Source organism: Schistocerca serialis, chromosome 1, assembly GCF_023864345.2.
Source record: "Schistocerca serialis cubense isolate TAMUIC-IGC-003099 chromosome 1, iqSchSeri2.2, whole genome shotgun sequence".
In the NCBI taxonomy this organism is placed as follows: domain Eukaryota; kingdom Metazoa; phylum Arthropoda; class Insecta; order Orthoptera; family Acrididae; genus Schistocerca; species Schistocerca serialis.
Genome location: NC_064638.1, coordinates 515,800,771 through 515,819,586, shown reverse-complemented (window position 1 = coordinate 515,819,586; position 18,816 = coordinate 515,800,771).

The window sequence follows — 18,816 nt, the reverse complement described above, 5'->3', positions numbered from 1 at the left end:
CACTCCCTGCACCAAGTGCCTATCCGCTGCAGATCTTCCTGCATTTCGCTACAATTTTCTAATGCTGCAACTTCTCTGTATACCACAGCATCATCCGCTAAAAGCCGCATGGAACTTCCGACACTATCTACTAGGTCATTTATATATATTGTGAAAAGCAATGGTCCCATAACACTCCCCTGTGGCACGCCAGATGTTACTTTAACGTCTGTAGACGTCTCTCCATTGATAACAACATGCTGTGTTCTGTTTGCTAAAATCTCTTCAATCCAGCCACACAGCTGGTCTGATATTCCGTAGGCTCTTACTTTGTTTATCAGGCGACAGTGCGGAACTGTATCGAACGCCTTCCGGAAGTCAAGAAAAATAGCATCTACCTGGGAGCCTGTATCTAATATTTTCTGGGTCTCATGAACAAATAAAGCGAGTTGGGTCTCACACGATCGCTGTTTCCGGAATCCATGTTGATTCCTACATAGTAGATTCTGGGTTTCCAAAAACGACATGATACTCGAGCAAAAAACATGTTCTAAAATTCTACAACAGATCGACGTCAGAGATATAGGTCTATAGTTTTGCGCATCTGCTCGACGACCCTTCTTGAAGACTGGGACTATCTGTGCTCTTTTCCAATCATTTGGAACCCTCCGTTCCTCTAGAGACTTGCGGTACACGGCTGTTAGAAGTGGGGCAAGTTCTTTCGCGTACTCTGTGTAGAATCGAATTGGTATCCCGTCAGGTCCAGTGGACTTTCCTCTATTGAGTGATTCCAGTTGCTTTTCTATTCCTTGGACACTTATTTCGATGTCAGCCATTTTTTCGTTTGTGCGAGGATTTAGAGAAGGAACTGCAGTGCGGTCTTCCTCTGTGAAACAGCTTTGGAAAAAGGTGTTTAGTATTTCAGCTTTACGCGTGTCATCCTCTGTTTCAATGCCATCATCATCCCGTAATGTCTGGATATGCTGTTTCGAGCCACTTACTGATTTAACGTAAGACCAGAACTTCCTAGGATTTTCTGTCAACTCGGTACATAGAATTTTACTTTCGAATTCACTGAACGCTTCACTCATAGTCCTCCTTACGCTAACTTTGACATCGTTTAGCCTCTGTTTGTCTGAGAGGTTTTGGCTGCGTTTAAACTTGGAGTGGAGCTCTCTTTGCTTTCGCAGTAGTTTCCAAACTTTGTTGTTGTACCACGGTGGGTTTTTCCCGTCCCTCACAGTTTTACTCGGCACGTACCTGTCTAAAACGCATTTTACGATTGCCTTGAACTTCCCATTTCATAGTAATCCACTGTGGTTTGTTTAAGTTATTTCTTTTACACGTTATTGCTTTCTGAAAATGATGAATAAGGATTAATATCTTGCATTTAAATCATATACCCATTAAATAAAAACTGGTTTCTAGTGATATAATTAAGCATACAGCATAGCATGACAGAAAACGTATTATGTCAGAAACATAGAGAGTGTTCAGGTGAAAAAAAAATCTACACAGAGTATCATAATCTAGTATCAAAAAAATGTAAAATAGTGAAGCTGTTGAGATATCATAAGGCAAAATGTCAAAGTCAACTGGTGTTTACTATATCTTAAAGATTTCGTAGTGCATACAAACAAAACAGGAAAACAATCATACATACACGAAAAATGGAAAATGTGCACGGTCTGATATATAACGACAAGAAAAGCGACCAGCTAACCTTACCTTGCCGGGCTCTTGCCAAGAAAAAATACCATAATCATCAGTAAGTGTTCATATAAATATCTGCAAATGGCATTACAGTGCGACAAATCATAAAGTATGTTCATTCAATAAAGGGTTTAATAATGGAGACATGGTGATTGCCTTTACTTTTTCTGTTTCTCAAAGTTTCGACGTGTACTAAATTGGGGTGAGGAATGCTGCGAATTCGATATGGACCTGCGTATAGAAGCTCAAATTTACTGCATCTACTCTTTCCTCTGTTGGATAAATAGTGTTTACGTACTAATATCTTCTGTCCAATGTGAAAGTCACGGCGTGTACAAACCTGTTTTTGCTGTCTTCTCCGGCGCTCTGCGGCACGTTTGATGTTGTTCAGCGCAATGTCAATTATTTCATGGTGTCGTAGTCGACGAGATGTAGGAAAGGATACTAATTCTTTAATTTTGTTAGGTGGTTCATCATTTTTCAGTATAACAGTCGGAGATAACATAGTAGATTCATTTGGTATGGAGTTAATTACATCCTGGAATGACAGTATGTGTGTATCCCAATCAATATGTTTTTTATAGCAGTATATTCTACATAGTTTACCAATTTCTTTCATTAGTCGTTCACAAGGGTTCGAAGAAGCGTGATACCTGGATATACAGATCGGAGAAATGTTTCTTGCTCGTAACATACGTGTCCATATAGCAGATCGAAATTGTGGTCCATTGTCGGAATTACTTTCAATACATACCCTACATGAAATAGAAAATGTTTTACAAATGCATTCGAAACAGGTTTAGCAGTAGCTTTGCGTAACGGAGTGAAGGTAACAAATCTCGAAGTGAGGTCAACAGCGACAAAGATGTAACAAAAACCTCTATTGGTTCTGGGAATCGGACCAAAATGTCTACAGCGGCCATGTGTCTCAATTTAACAGGTACAATGGGATGTAACGGAGGAGTATGTGAAATCGTGTCTGACTTAGCTTTCTGGCAGATTTTACATGACGCTAAAACTCGACGAATACGTTTCTCCATGTTGGCAAAATAACAGTTCTGTCTCAGTATAAGAAAACATTTTCTGGCTCCGTAATGTGTGTAACTTAAATGAGTATACCAAATTAATTTGTTAACAAGCTCGTCAGGAATGCATAGTAACCAGTTGTTGCTGTCAGGGTGAGAGCGGCGAAACAGAATATTATTGCGTACAGTGTAATGGTTTCTAATGATAACATTATTCCTATCTTGCCAAAGGTGTTTAATTTCTTTCCATACGTTGTCTTTACTCTGCTCTTGTGCTATGTCTCGTAATGAGGCCGAAATGAAATTTTCGAATGCAACCTGTTGAATATACATGACGCTAAAATTTGCTTGGCAGAAGTTGGTTGTGATGTCTTGCTGATTGTTGCTGAGAGAACGGGATAGTGCGTCTGCTACAACATTTTGTGTACCGGGAATGTGAACAATTGTAAAATTAAATTCCTGTAAATAAAATTTCCATCTGCTTAACCTGTCATGTGTAAATTTTGCTGAAAGTAAAAACTGGATAGCTCTATGGTCTGTGTAAACGGTCGTATGTCTTCCATAAAGAAAATGCCGAAATCTCGTAAATGCCCATACAACACATAAGGTTTCAAGTTCTGTAGCAGAATAATTGCGTTCAGTAGGTGGCAGAATGCGACTCGCAAAGGCGATGCTTTTAATTACTGTAGAACCATCTTCTTCAATTTCCTGAAAAATGTGTACGCCTAAAGCGGTGTTAGAACTGTCGGTGGCAATGGAAAAATTTCTAGTAAGATCTGGATGTGATAAAAGTGGTGCATTCAACAAAGCTTGTTTCAGATCGACAAATTCAGAATGTGCTTGGCTATCCCAGGACCAAATAGTGTTTTTACCCGTCAATTGACATAATCTAGGGGTGTCTAAAGCAGAGTAATGAATAAATTTACGAAAAAAGTTAATTAAACCCAAAAAGCTGCGTAGTTATTTCTTCATCGTAGGTACAGTAATGTCACGTAAAGCTTGAAGTTTTTCCGGGTCAGGCGCAATGCCTTCTGCTGAAATTACATGTCCAAGAAATTTTATAGAAGTTTTGGCAAAGTGCGATTTACTGAGATTAACTGTGAGTCCTTGTGCACGAAAAGTTCGTAAACAGTTGTTCAAGAATCAGATTGTGTTCAGACCAGTTAGCTTCTGCAATAAGAATGTCGTCTACATACGTTGTGATTCTGTCTTTTAATTCTGTTGGAAGTTTAGTATTCAAACTGCGAACACATGTTGCTGAAGAAATTGTTAAACCGAACGGTAATTTACAAAATTGATAATAGTCACCAAAACAGAGAAAAGCCGTGTACTTTCTGCAGTTCGGATGGAGCTGAATTTGCCAAAATTCCGATTTCAAATCTAACGTGGAATAAATAGCAGTACCATGAAATTTCTGTAGAAGTGCTTCTAGTGTCTGTGGGCGATCTGTTTCATTAATAATAATGTCATTGATGTGACGCGAATCAAGTACGAGGCGAAGTGAACCATCCTTTTTCTTAACAATATGGAGCAGGTTTATGTACGGACTAACTGCCGGTTCAATAACTCCTTGATCAAGCATAGCTTGCAATTCTTTCTTAACTTGTTCTGTGTTAATATAAGGAATGGGATAATGTTTGGCTTTAAATGTGTCGTGCTGTTTAACTTGAAATTCATACATAAAACCGGACATAGTACCAGGGATGTTGTCAAAAACTGGAGCTTGCTGTAAAAGAATTTTGGGTAGTTGAGTACGTTCGTCGTCTGTATTTGCATTGCTCTGTTTAACTTTATCAGAAATCATCTGTATAACGTCATAGTCGGCTTCGTCTGGAGTATTATAGCAGTGTATGTACGTATCTGTGAACAATGTGGAATGACAGTCTATGTTACGTGATGCAGAAATGACCTCTGTCCGATTAATTGTTTGTTCTTCTGCAGATAAAGAGTGCTGAAATTCTAATGCCAGTTGTATATTTTCATCCTTTAACATTAAACAGGAATTTTGAAAGTCAATAATTGCGTCGTGTTGTACCAGAAAATTCGTACCTAAAATAACGTCTGTTGTCAATAAGGGAACAATCCAAAAATTTGAGTGAAACGTATGACCTGCAATACAAAATGATAAGTGTGTCTGTAATTTTATGTCTACTCCTTTACCAGATACTGCTCCTTTTACTTAAGTTTTGCCTAATGGTAACGTAGGATAGGTATTCTTTTTGTTACATTCGTTGAAAGTTTCCTCATTTATAACTGACATAAGTGATCCAGAATCGATTACTGCTGAAAATTTGGATGATCCAATCTTTACTTCAATGACAGGGTGTGAAAAGGTTTTTTGAATAACTGGTTTTTCATGCAAAATTGTGTCTCGGATGTCGTCAAAAGTAATAACATTTTCGTGAACAAGATTCTCTGTGTCAAAAGTATTGCTTGTGTTGCTGGAAGATTCATTCTGCACTGTATCTAGCCAAATTCTTTCTGACATGCTGTTATTTTCGGGAGGATGCTGTGGCATTTCAACTATTTGTACTGTTCTGTTATTTCTTCCTGACGTGTTACGTTCGGGATGATATCTACTGTCTGGCTCATTCATGATAATCTGTTGTTGCAGATGATTTTGCTGCTGGTAAGACCGACTGTTATTAAACATACGCTGAAAATTGTGCTCATTACTTTTACGTCTGTCATGATAGTCATTACTATACGGCGCGTTACGGTACGAATTAAAATGATGTGTTTTCTGTACGTACTGATTTCCTTGTTGCTGTGCGTTTCTATTTGGCGGAGCCGACGCTATACGTGTAGGCGGCGAGACATTAAAGCTTGGTTGACCTTGCACATTACATTGTTGGTTAGGTATGCTAACCGGTTGGTTTTGTTGCTGTTGTTGGGAAAAACCTCTATTGTTACCAAAATGTGGTTCCTGTTGCTAATAATTTTGACGATACTGATAATTAAAATTTTGTCTTATTAAAATTATGCTGGTATTTCTTTTTTATTTCGCGAGTGTCTAATGAAAACTGTCACTTTCGGTAAAACTTGTCATATCTGGTTTTTCTTTACTCATTCTTAATTCTAGATAGATCGATAGTTGAAGAGTTGTTTTGATAGATATAAAGGATAGTAAAAGAGAAGGCAGCAGTGCAGAAAACTAAAGAGGAAACAGCACTACTACGGCTCGGGGCGCTGTGCACGCTACGGCACATATTCATCGAAGTGTAATGAATCCCCTGAGGTCAATTACGCGCTGCAAATAAATTTTAGTTTCTGCGTTACAGGCAATGCCGGTGAAAATTCAAAAACAAATTGTTGTATCCAGTCCAATGCTAGTTTCTGCATTACAGGCCAAGCTGGTGAAAATGCAAAAGCAAATTGTCGTATCCAGTCCAAAGCGTGATTCTGTGTTCTGTCATTATTAAATACCTTAGATTTTTTTTACGGATAAAAATTGTTTATAATCAACGTTATCGTCTCTGAATGTCTGAACAGGTTCAGGATTGTTTGATAATCTGTTTGTCTGTGTCTCTTCGGATTCTAAGTCGCGTGGTCTCTGTAAATTACTTAATTATACTGGCTGTGTGAGTGTGACAAATGTTCGGAGCGTGGCGTATGCTGTGATGTGTTAGTGACTGAAACATTATTCATTTCTGTCACTTCAAAACGTTCTTCAATTTGGCTGATCTGTTGTTCCAATTTCTTATCGACTTCCGTATCCAGAGTGCGTGAAACTTCTGCTGACATTAATTTAAACTCGTCGCGTAACTGTGCTGCGTTTTCAGAACATTATTTAGCGACTGCGCTAATTTCATCTCTAAGTGATTCTGTTGTGGCTGTATGTGTATTACTTAATTATTGTGCAACAGATCTAATTTCTTCACTACTGTTACTAGCACAAGCCTTAATTTCCTCATATAATTGTTCTTCAGTATCATGGCGTTGCACGGTAACGACTGTAATCTGTTCACTAAGTTGTTTGTTCTGCTCATTAAGGTTGTCGTGTTTTTCATTCGACTGTTTGAAACTTTCATTCAACTGTTTGGAATTGTTGTCTAGTTTTTCATTAAGTTGTTTGAAATGGTTGTCGAATTTTTCATTCCGCTGTTTGAAACTTTCATTAAGTTGTTTGCAATGGTTATCCAGTTTTTCATTCCACTGTTCGAGAATTTTATTACGTTGTTTGTACGATTCATTAATTTGTAGCAATACTGCCATAGCTTGATCCAAGCCAATATTACCTACTCTATTCTCTGTGCTGTTTGATGGCGTACCTGCAATTGTCACGTTTTGTGTAACCATTTGATCATTCTCTGATTCACAAAAAGGTTTGCCCATCGGATGTGCACTGTTGGTCGCTAAATCGGAATCAAATAAATTTGACGTACTTTGAGTACATTGTTCACTTTCGTTAGAAACAATTATCTGTCCGTTACGTAAATTTTGAAAATCGGATGTGTCAAGCTGGGCAGCGTTCATTGTAATGGAACGTGCCGCGTCATCATTTGCCGTTAAATTAACTGTGGACATAAATGAATTTGTTTGCTCATCATCTGAAATAAAATCATTACTAGTTGTCGATACGCACTGATTATCTGTAATTAGGGGATTATCACTATTACACTGAGTGTCGCTAGTACTATCTGTCAAATTATTCCAGTCGGCTATTTCACTCATTGCACATCGCGATGTACTGTTAACAGTTTTTCGCGGCATTTTTAACAAATAAAATTAAGCACAAAATGAAACAAAGACAAAGCGAAATGGAACAAACACAATTACAACAAAGAGCAATAAATTGCCGATGATCTGTGAATGAAAAAGTGAGAAATTAGTAAATGCGTTATACGGTCTTCTCCGACGCCTTAGTTGTTCAAGTAAGTGCCGTTATTACCGTTGCATTACACATTGTCATTGGAATGGGTGATAGTCGCTTTCCTGGTATGGTTCCAGTAATTATGGAGACGCGCATGGTAGCACTCGGGGGTGCAAGTTTTTCTCTGTTAATGACTGTCTTGCACAGAGTGCCTGTGTCTCAGACGTGGAGATCTAGCGATGATGCAAATATAAGCATCACATGTACACAAATGGAGTTTTGAGGTCAACATTAAGATGTGCCTCTGTATTTAGACATATTCCTTACCGGAAGACTACTTTGTCTCATAACTGAGCGGCCTACAAACCAGCAGAAGTAACCGCAGTTCAAATGGTTCAAATGGCTCTGAGCACTATGGGACTTAACATCTGCGGTCATCAGTCCCCTAGAACTTAGAACTACTTAAACCTAACTAACCTAAGGACGTCACACACATCCATGCCCGAGGTAGGATTCGAACCTGCGACCGGAGCGGTCACGCGGTTCCAGACTGAAGCGCCTAGACCCCACGGCCACACCGGCCGGCTAACCGCAGTTTCTGGGTGTAAGATGTTCAGTGCAGCATTAAGTATGGGTGTCATTTGATCAGACAACAGAGATAGTAAACTGTGAACCCAGCAGATGCTGAGATCTAACGGCAGAAATAAGTGCTAGATCTGATTCCAAAAGCACTCTTTAGTGATAGAGGAGATAATTACAAACCTCAGCGGTTTCCCAATTGTTGTCACGCTCAGTCTGATTAATAGGAGATAAAACTGGAATCCAGTATGTCATCCGAAGTTAAAAAAGTTTCAGAAGATTAGATGTTCAAACACATCTGTGAGGAAATTAACAAATAAATTGAGATCTGATAATGCTGATTAAGAGTGTGAATGAGCGTGATGGAAGCCGCCATGAAAGAATTTCTTGCTCATTGAAGTTCCTGTAAACACTAACTCCTGGTGTGAAGCACTCTGAATCCTTTAGTGACCAACGTTGGGCGAAACAAAACCAGTCATGTAGTAAGAATGAACAACAAAGAGACTGAAATACTTAATTTCGTACATCCTGAGTGTAATTTTTTCGAATGTGATAAAGAGTCTGGGATCACTGAGAAAACTGAACGTCACTGTCAAAGAGAAATTTATACCTCTAAACTATACCAACAGGCAATTGTTGAAACTTCCAAAAGGTTTACTGTGGCAGGGATGGAAATGGCTGATTCTTTAAGAGATTTTCTTTCTCAAGAAGCTTCGCTATAAACCAGAGGAGACACTGCAGCACAAGTCGGTGGTTTGGTATACAGTTTCAAATATCTGTTTGTGGTCCTCCATGTAGCAGAATAACTAAAGGACATTATTAAATCTTTTGTGTACTCATTGAAAAAAGTAATTTATTAATTCTGCAGCGCACTCATTGCCAAACCTAGCAGGAATTCAGTAAGAGAGACTGAAAATGATCTATGATACTTCAAGAAACCGTCAAAAAAATCGATCTTCCTGCAAAAATAAAAATGAAGTAGGCTGTCTGACGAAATGCCCCAGATAGTTGAATACTAAAATTGCTAAAGATGCTATGTGCCAAAAGTGTAACTTTTAATTTTTCCGGACGCAAAAAAAAGAAAGCTCCTCTTTGTGAGAAATTAGAATTTGTTTGTAATTAAACACAAATTAAGTCTTTATGTGGTTATAAAAATGTTGACAAAGTTTTATTTTTATCTATCTTGAAAATTAAGAAAGCTATGTGGCTGTTTGAACAGAACGATCTAAGTGCAAAAGCTTTCGACATAGCTAATACATCCAAGTGCCATGAGACAACATTGACTTCATTGAGCTGACCGTTATTGGAAGACGTCCTTTTTGTTTGCATCCTCGTAACCGATAATGGCGGAAACAGGTTTTTGCTTGTTTGGAACTATACTGGAATTCCTCAGCTGCAATGTCTTTCACTGTCTCGCCTTTCTTCAGTACATGAAAATGGGAATCACACTGATCGGAAAAGTTTTTTTAGTCAAAGAAACCTGACGGATACCATGCTTTCTTGATCAGTGCACTCAGATCGCTTTTTCTCAAAGTCGAAGAAACCATCTTATATTTTCAACATTCGGAAAGGTCTTGAAGGCCTGGTTTGCTTGATCACAGTTTCAATATCTTCCATAACTTGCATTTTGGCTGCCTTGCTACGTTTCTCTATAAGAGCGAAATCACAATCGGCAACTGAAAAACTGTGCCCAGACAATAGATATTGTAAGTAGGCTGTTCAGGTTTTTATGTTGGTAACGCCACGTAGCGTTCTGTATGAAAATCACTGATTGTGCTGTGTGCAGTGTGTGGCTTGTTGAACTCATTGTTGGAATGTTCGCTAGTGTAGTGTTGGGCAGTTGGATGTGAACAGCACGTAGCGCTGGGCAGTTGGAGGTGAGTCGCCAGCAGTGGTGGATGTTGAGAAAGAGATGCCAGAGTTTTGAGATGTTACTATAAGCGGACGATCTGGAAGTGTGTTCGCCAGAAAAAGGAAATTCGTAAGGATGGATGTCATGAATTGATAGATATATATATGATGACTTTTGAATATTATTAAGGTAAATACATTGTTTGTTCTCTATTAAAATTTTTCATTTGCTAACTATACTTATCAGTAGTTAGTGCCTTCAGTAGTTAGAATCTTTTATTTAGCTGGCAGTATTGGCATTCGCTGTATTGCAGTAGTTCGAGTAACGAAGATTTTTATGAGGTAAGTGATTCATGAAGGGTATAAGTTATTGTTAGTAAGGGCCTTTCTTTTGTAGGGATTATTGAAAGTCAGATTGCATTGCGCTAAAAAAATATCGTGAGTCAGTTTAGTGATGATGAGAATAAGTAAAGAGAGAACTGTCTGAGTACGGACAGTTTTACTCAACTGTCTTTGTATCAAATAACGTAGAAGTTTACCAGCACGGTAATTCATAATTTTCCAAAGGGGTCGTTTCAATATTTATATTCTGCTGACTTGAAAATCCCCTGTCTAATGTGTACGTGAACCAAAATATTAACATACGGTTTTTTGTTTGGCCTGAGCAATTCGCACTCCATACAACAAAATTCGTTTTTCTCTTTGGAAGTACACCAGAGTTCAGAGCCTGCAAAATAGAGGAGGTCATCTCATTCTCTCGCCTACATCCGCGCCATTCTGCCACAACCACATTATGCTATTGTTCGTATCGGTAGTGCGAATGTTGAATTTATAACAAGAGAGTTGACGGAAATCATACATGTTACTATGTGTCAATTTAGGCAAAGAGAGCGCTTTTTCTAAAGCCGTAAAGACGGTGCAGTGTTGGCCATGAGTTGGTGCACTGGGTATTACGTCATTTTTCAGAGCAGAAAAAACACTCTCATCTTTTCTATGGCGTAACTCGAGTGGCTTTTTGGCTTTGACTGAATATAGCGGGTCACCAGCTTTTGATTGTGTGGTCTGAAAAGTTCTCGGCCTTATAGTGAAAGCGACAATTTATGCTTTCAGGTAAGTTTTATTCTTCAGGAACATTTTTTCTAATGTCAATACATTTCATCCAGTGGTGTTCCAAAGCCGTTATCCCTTCTTTTTAACATGCCTCCGGAAGCGCTGCAAAGTACTCATCTACAGCAGCAATGGCTTTCTGACTGGACGAAAAGCGCTGATCAGTAAGGAATTTCTTCATTTTTTTGGAATAGATGGAAGTCCAAGGGGTCCAAATATGGGAATAGTGTGGATTTTCCAGCACGTCATGGTGCAAATCCCTCAATTTCACCATTGCTAAGACATGTTTTGGGTAGGTATATTGTCCTAATGTAAAACGTTGTTTTTCTCCCATCATTCGAATTTATTTTTATAATACTTCCGTCCAGTATCATTGGAAGTTCAGAGGAATTCTTTCAGTTATCGTTTTACTCTTTTCAAGATATTTAGTCAGCAAAATTCCTTTTGCAGACGGTGAAACTATCACCAGCCGCTGAATGGTTCGACGTCAACGACTCTTCCCGAACTTGGGGTTAGGAGGCTTGTCTGCTCTGTAAAGTAAGACAGATGGTGATCTGTTGCATCTCTGCGGAAAGAGCACAACACTGGTGCACGCACAAGTGTTCCGGAGCACATCGCTTATCGTACACTGTCGAACATGGAGCTCTGCAGCAGACCACCCCATTGTGTTCACGTGTTGACCCAGCGACATCGTCAGTTATGATTCCAGTGGGATTCGACCGTCGATCAGTGGAAACGATTCGGCTCTTTGGGTGAATCTCGTGTTTGCTCAACAAACACCGTCATCGAGGTGAAGGGCGTCTCGAAAAGTGCAGCGCGCCACGGACGCAGGTTGGTGGGAGCAGTACTATGCGCTTGCATAGGACTTGTGGTGGTTGTCGAAGACACGCTGACAGCTGCTAACCACCTGCATCCCTTCATGCCTGATGTCTTCCCCGACGGCGATGTCATCTCTCAGCGGTATTACTGCCCTTGTCTGGAGCCAGAACCGAGTGACAGTGATTTGAGGATCATTGTAGTGAACTCAGCTGATATCTCGGCGTTAGCAGCTCGTGGTCGTGCGGTAGCGTTCTCGCTTCCCACGCCCGGGTTCCCGGGTTCGATTCCCGGCGGGGTCAGGGATTTTCTTTGCCTCGTGATGACTGGGTGTTGTGTGATGTCCTTAGGTTAGTTAGGTTTAAGTAGTTCTAAGTTCTAGGGGACTGATGACCATAGATGTTAAGTCCCATAGTGCTCAGAGCCATTTGAACCACTTTTTTTATATATCTCGGCGACCAAATTCACCGGATGTAAATGGATGGAACCCATCTGCGTCGCTATGAGGCGTCATCATCGCGTATGCAAATCAGCGGCTCATAATTTACACGAATTATATGACCTGTGCGAAGACATCTATCTAATGCCAAATACCTCCACAAATGTACCAACAAATTGTCAGATCCCTGATACGCAGAATCGATTATGTATTTCGTTCCAAAGCCCTCAAACAAGCTATTAAGCAAGTTGTCAGAATGTTTTGGCTCACTTTAATCTCGGGCTCAGATAAAAAAAAGAAAAGAAAAAAAATACAGCTTAGAACACAATATTACCAAAAATGTCCCGTAATCGAGACTAGAAGAACCGCAGCAATTGTAAAATCAAGCTCCCAAACCAATTTTGCAATTAAGCTAGAACTTCAGAATAATTACAGAACTGCCACAGTTTAAAAATTAAGAATATTAGCTTACATTTTAGGAGGTACATCGCCAGCCCCGGTTTTGAATCCCAGACAAACTTGCTCAAGGGTGACTGCTATAAATATCCTCCTGGTTCCACCGCACCTGCGGACTGATATATAATGTTTCCATCGCGTTATGTATTTTGCATCATAATTCACAATTAAAACGTTTACCTGAAACAATTCAGTATTGCCGGCCGCTGTGACCGAGCGGCTCTAGGCGCTTCAGGCTGGAACCGCGCTGCTGCTACGATCGCAGGTTCGAATCCTGCCTCGGGCATGGATGTGTTTGATGTCCTTAGTTTAAGTTAGGTTTAAGTAGTTCTAAGTCTAGGGGACTGATGACCTCAAATGTTAATTCCCATAGTGCTTAGAGCTATTTGAACAATTCTGAATCCAGTATTACCCACAAGACACAACATGTTACATCATCAGTGTAAAAAACATGCAAATCAACGTACGCCACATAACCTGGCCAGTACCTTAAAAAAATAAACTACACCGATACCTCGATGGAACCAAAATAATACATACACAGCCGCTAAGCGAGGGTAGAATTATCAGACATCAGCATACAGTATCTCGTCGAAGAACTTCCTCTCTAGACGCATGCTAAACAGATATTCCGGCGGCTCTCCAATAAATTACAGAGTCCAAGATGTCAGGAATGACAGCTAGAGCTTCCCACACAACACCGGCGAGCTACTTGTTCCAAAACGAGGTCTGTACTCCAATCCATGGGATACCAGGCGCCGTCCACCACGCTTTTCCGCTTTACCGCTCGCACTGCGCAGTCAACAAAACTGCAGAATTCAGCTCACAGCCAACCTAGCCCTACCATACCGAAGCGAAGAAGTGAGGCAGGTGTTCTCGAAATGAAGGCTGCCATTTGCAAGGATGAATACGAATACTGACCTGTGATTTAAATAGTATGAGAGACAGTGAAAGGTAACCAAAGAACAAAATAAAAGGCTGTGTTCTTCCTGTGTTCTTCGCAATTTCTACTGTGTAATCAGCTCTGTCTTAAATGGCAGTATTACCCTAGTTTTCCGTAGTATGTCTCCAAGAAAATACGGGAAGGGGCACACAACTATTCAAGAATATTAGGTTCGTTTCTTACAAATTGGAGAGAAAATGTGTCAAGTCATTGATTGAAGATGAAGATGAAGTAGCAGATAATGAAATTATTTTATGAAAGTTTTTCACTTTCGGTTCCTGTTTAATATTTCCTGGCACATACTCTGCGTCTTTTGTTCTATCTATCTTCCTTTCCACAATATTATAGTATTTTTCCTTCAGCTAGCGTGGACTTGAATAATTGGTATCTCCAAAAAAGCTTGAACTAGACTCTTTATTTTCACACTTTTTTTCTAACAACAGACGTACAGAGGCCTCGTGAAAGTTATTTGCATCTGTTAACTCACTGCGTATGCAACGTTTTATCACATATTTGACATCATTTACTAAGTACAAACAGCACTGCCCTGCAAATGGCGGCTTCAATATGGGTACGCTTCACTAGCACCAGTAAGCGGTCTAGTTGCTATTTTTAGATAGTCTATGGCTACGACATGGACCAGAGCAATGGTATCCATCCTCCAGAGGGCGTACTCTGTGCCTGCCCAGCGACTCATCGAGCCCAAGCGGTGTCAACAATGTAATAGAAACAGCGTGATAGTGCCGCCCTACGCACAGATGCTAAATATAGTTTATTTGTCGCCATAGGATGAACAGCTGTGTGGAAGAAGATTGTTAATGACAAATTTCGTATTCTGAACTTAATCTGTGGAATTCTTATCTGGGAGGTACCGCCACTTTTAAATGGATCAGTGAAATATGCCACAGAGAAGGGAGATTGAAGTTGGTCTATGTTTTTTCTAAAACAGCCTCTGCGAAAAGTGTGAGAAAAGACGGCTAATTTCTATTAATATTCATTATACAATTGCAAAATGGTTTTTGTTTAAAAGTATTATGTTGACGAAGTTGTCATTTACCCTCAAGAACGGAAGGAACTTACCACCAGACTCGACCAACGTAAATACAGAACCAGATATCATAAAAGACGAGAAACATTTGGAAAGACAGCAACATCTAAGAGTGTCGATTCTCAAATCGATGTTTATAACAGTGCCGATACAAATAACGCAGCCCGAAGATAATTCATTGAGGGTTACATCGTTTCCTGAATATGTTTCTTAACATAACGACTTTTAATCCTGTCACTATACGAACATACGTTTTGTCATCATTTTCTACGCTTCAGTAGAAAGTTTTATTTATTTATCTTTGTTCATTCAAGAACCACCTAAGAATGATATAGGATTGGTCACGGTAATAAAATACCACTCAGTGTGACAAAATATGACATACTGTATACGTAATATGCTCTTAGAGGATAAGACTGGTAGACTACGAGGATAAGACAGGTGTTCGGCTATAGCTTAGATTAAGGAAGCCTTCCGGCGTTTGCTTTAGCGACGCACGAATACCACGGAAAGCCCAAATCAGGATGGCCATATAGAGCAGCTCCATCTTCCAGAATATGTCGCAGTTGTAACACCAGCACTGCCTCATTCGGTAGTTTTCTATTGTTTGCGGAGCCAGGAAGTGGTTGAAGGAGATTATTATTAATTACATACATACATTATTACATTATATTATTAATGTAACATATTGCTGAAAATAGTCCATGTCTTTGTTCATTCAAGAACCATCGACGTATCTGCTTATAGTAATATCCGCTGCTGATTGTAAATATACCGCCACTTTTAGAGATATATATTTAAGTATTGATTTATTATTATGTATTCTTCACAGCCGGCCGGGGTGGCCGAGGGGTTCTAGGCGCTGCAGTCTGGAACCGCGCGACCGCTACGGTCGCAGGTTCGAATCCTGCCTCGGGCATGGATGTGTGTGATGTCCTTAGGTTAGTTAGGTTTAAGTAGTTCTAAGTTCTAGGGGACTGATGACCAAGTCCCATAGAGCCATTTGAACCATTATTCTTCACATCAACAAGCTAGCCGCCTGCCTATCCCCCTTAGAGCAAAAAGTGAAAGGAAAACGATGCACTTTCACGCTTGACAATAACCACATTGCTAACAAATGTAACTGCATGTAAGTGGCAGATTAAAAGGTGCCCGATGGCTCCGTCGTTCGGTTTCGTCACTTATACGATTTGTAATAAAATGATACACCTGCAGCCGTCGTTACGATGTTATTATATGGCTAGCAGTTTCGGTGCTTCAGTACAGCATCTTCAGTCCTTAACTGACGCTGGGGGGGGGGGGGGGGGGGTTAATCCCAATCGTGTACACGATTCATATCGGTGGCCACTATCAATGAACTGGTTTTCGCGGACTACCTGTAACAAGGATGTTGTGTCTCCAATCATCAACTAGTTGAATAAATCGCCTATATGATTGGATTTAACCCAGCCAGCGCCAGTTAAGACCTGTAGATAGTGTACTGAAGCTCCGAAACTTGTAGCCATACAATAAATAACATCGTAAGGACGGTCCAAGTCTGTCAAACCTGCAATCGGAAGGTCAGACATACATTTAGGATTGTCCGGAACACTTTATGTTCACTTTCTTGTTTTGTCATTTCTGCAAACGCCAGTGACCTAGCTGTTGTACTGTCAAAATTGCGTGGTGAAGTTAAACGTTGCAGCGTCCGTTGGTAGCACCGAGCGCCGATTCCATCTGCATTTCTCTTCACACGTCTTCGCCCACTGTAAGGAACAGTCTTGTCATTTAGATTCTTGTTCATCAGATTCAGCAAGGGTTTTTGAAGAACGCCGATGGGAAGAAATAGCACACTAGTTGTGTCAAAAATTATTTTTTGACGTGACTGGTGTGTTATTTCTTTACATCAGAAATCTTATTCCATTCATACCGCCACCCTCCAGCGCAATCGGACTTCTTCTTTTGTGCCACATATATTTGTTTCACGCAGACAAAGAGAAAGATTGGACGTGATGAAGTTCAAAAAGTAGTAAAACTCCTTCACTCTGTGGAAGTAAAGTTATGGTTTACTTCAGTTTCAAAAGGACAACTTCAAATGCTTATGAATAGCTATGAGAAAAGTGTAATATAAAATAAAAATATTGGCAATCGATTTTGCCCTTTTCATATCGATGCATCGATATACCGTGGGAAGAAATTTCGCCAATATATATCGTTATTTCCTGGGAATATGTCGATACATCGATACTTCGTAGACGCCCTACCATGCAGCTCACTCAACTTGATATAGCGAGAAGGAAAGTTGCACCTGAGCGTGAGCTTGTTCACAGAGTGCCACCTAAGTCAACAGGGGGGAGGAAGGGATATACTTTTGAAACCAAGCAACGGATGAGACGTTCTCTCTACGCTAATGCATGTACGAAACAAATGAAGCACTGTGTGAGCTTTGTAGCACGTGGATGGAGAGCTCTTGTAATGGAACGTGGAACTTACAAGTGTCTATAGAGTCCTCCCTCCTGCATCATCCCTCATGCTGTAGTTAGACAAAAGGTTTCTACCGATCTGTGCCTGATTAACGATTATTTACTACCATCTGATTATGAACGTTATATGATGACTGTAGAATTATGTGAGGTAGTAAACTATTAGCTCAGCACAAGATTGCAATACTTGTTTAGAAAACACCCGCATAGCCAGAACAATTCCTTCTTGCACATACGCTGTTGGGGTGCCTATGCCAGTGTTGTGTCGATAAAAGCATTCGTCTTGTGCTCTTGTCTTGTGCTCTTTACTGCATTAATTACGCTCTCATCATCTTCTTACGTGTTACAAACAGATGGAATTTCGAGGGCACCAGGTCTGGGCTATAGGATACACGAGGTAATGACGCGCTGTCCTGGACGGCGATGTGTCGCTGGACCCTGGAACTTGTGTATGGGCGTGTGTTGTCGTGCTGGAGAAAGATTTTTTCTTGAATTGTTGTCAGAATGAACACGTGGTGAAGCAGTAAACGATTCTTGAGTTTGTTCAGAGACTTCACATATGCCTCTGTATTAGTGTTTCATCCTTATGGTAACACGTACGCGCGCGATGATCACGCCAGTACCACCCCAAAATACTGCCATCATAATTTAGCCTCCAGAGTAAGTAGTCTAGAATTTCTTCCTTCACGGTGAGGGCGAGTGCCACAGCCTTTTAGTTTCTGGCTCAAGGTGGTGCGCTTACGTTTCGTCACCTGTAACGATCCATGACACAGAGGCGTTTCCATTGGCTTCAAACTACTCCAGTGTTTCAGATGAAAGGGCTTTACTTTGAATCTTGTGGTCCATTGTGAGCATTCACGCAAACTATCTTGTGAACACTTTTAATATTAAAGAGTCTCAGTCATTGCACTCGACATTCCAAAGCTCACTACTAGTTGCAGAGCTAATTGTCGAGTCGTATTGCGCTGGGTCGTGTTGCGCTGGTCTTCACAAATAATGGCATCCATGCGATTCATCGTGTCGGGAACAGAGGCTATGTCAGGACGTCCCGAACGAGGACCAGTAATGGAACTCAGTTAATGCGCTTATCGACGCTTTTTTAATCTCTTTACCCTTCACTCAACAATATTCCTATCAATAACTTCATGACCATAATGCACAAAACGTGTGTGTATTTTCAGCACGATTTCCATTCCCGCGACAGATAATTCTATTACAGTGCGCCATTTTGGTCGCTCGCTATGGCTTTGCCATCAGTAGGAATTGTTCGAAAATTTGCACACGTGCAGAAAAAACATCAAATTTCAAGGAGCTGAATGTATATTTTTTCTGTACTCGTACATACACTGATCAGCCAGAACACTATGACCACTTATCTAACAGCCGGATGTCCATCTATGGCATAGATAACAGCTGCTACGCGTCGTGGCACAGAATCAGTGACGCATTGGTAGGTCGCTAGAGGGAAAAGGGGCCACATCTGCACGCCCAAGACACCTAATGCCAATAGGTTCTGGGGAGTGGCGGCTAATGTCTGACACCACGTTCAGTCACATCCCATATGTGTTAGATCGGGTTCAGATCT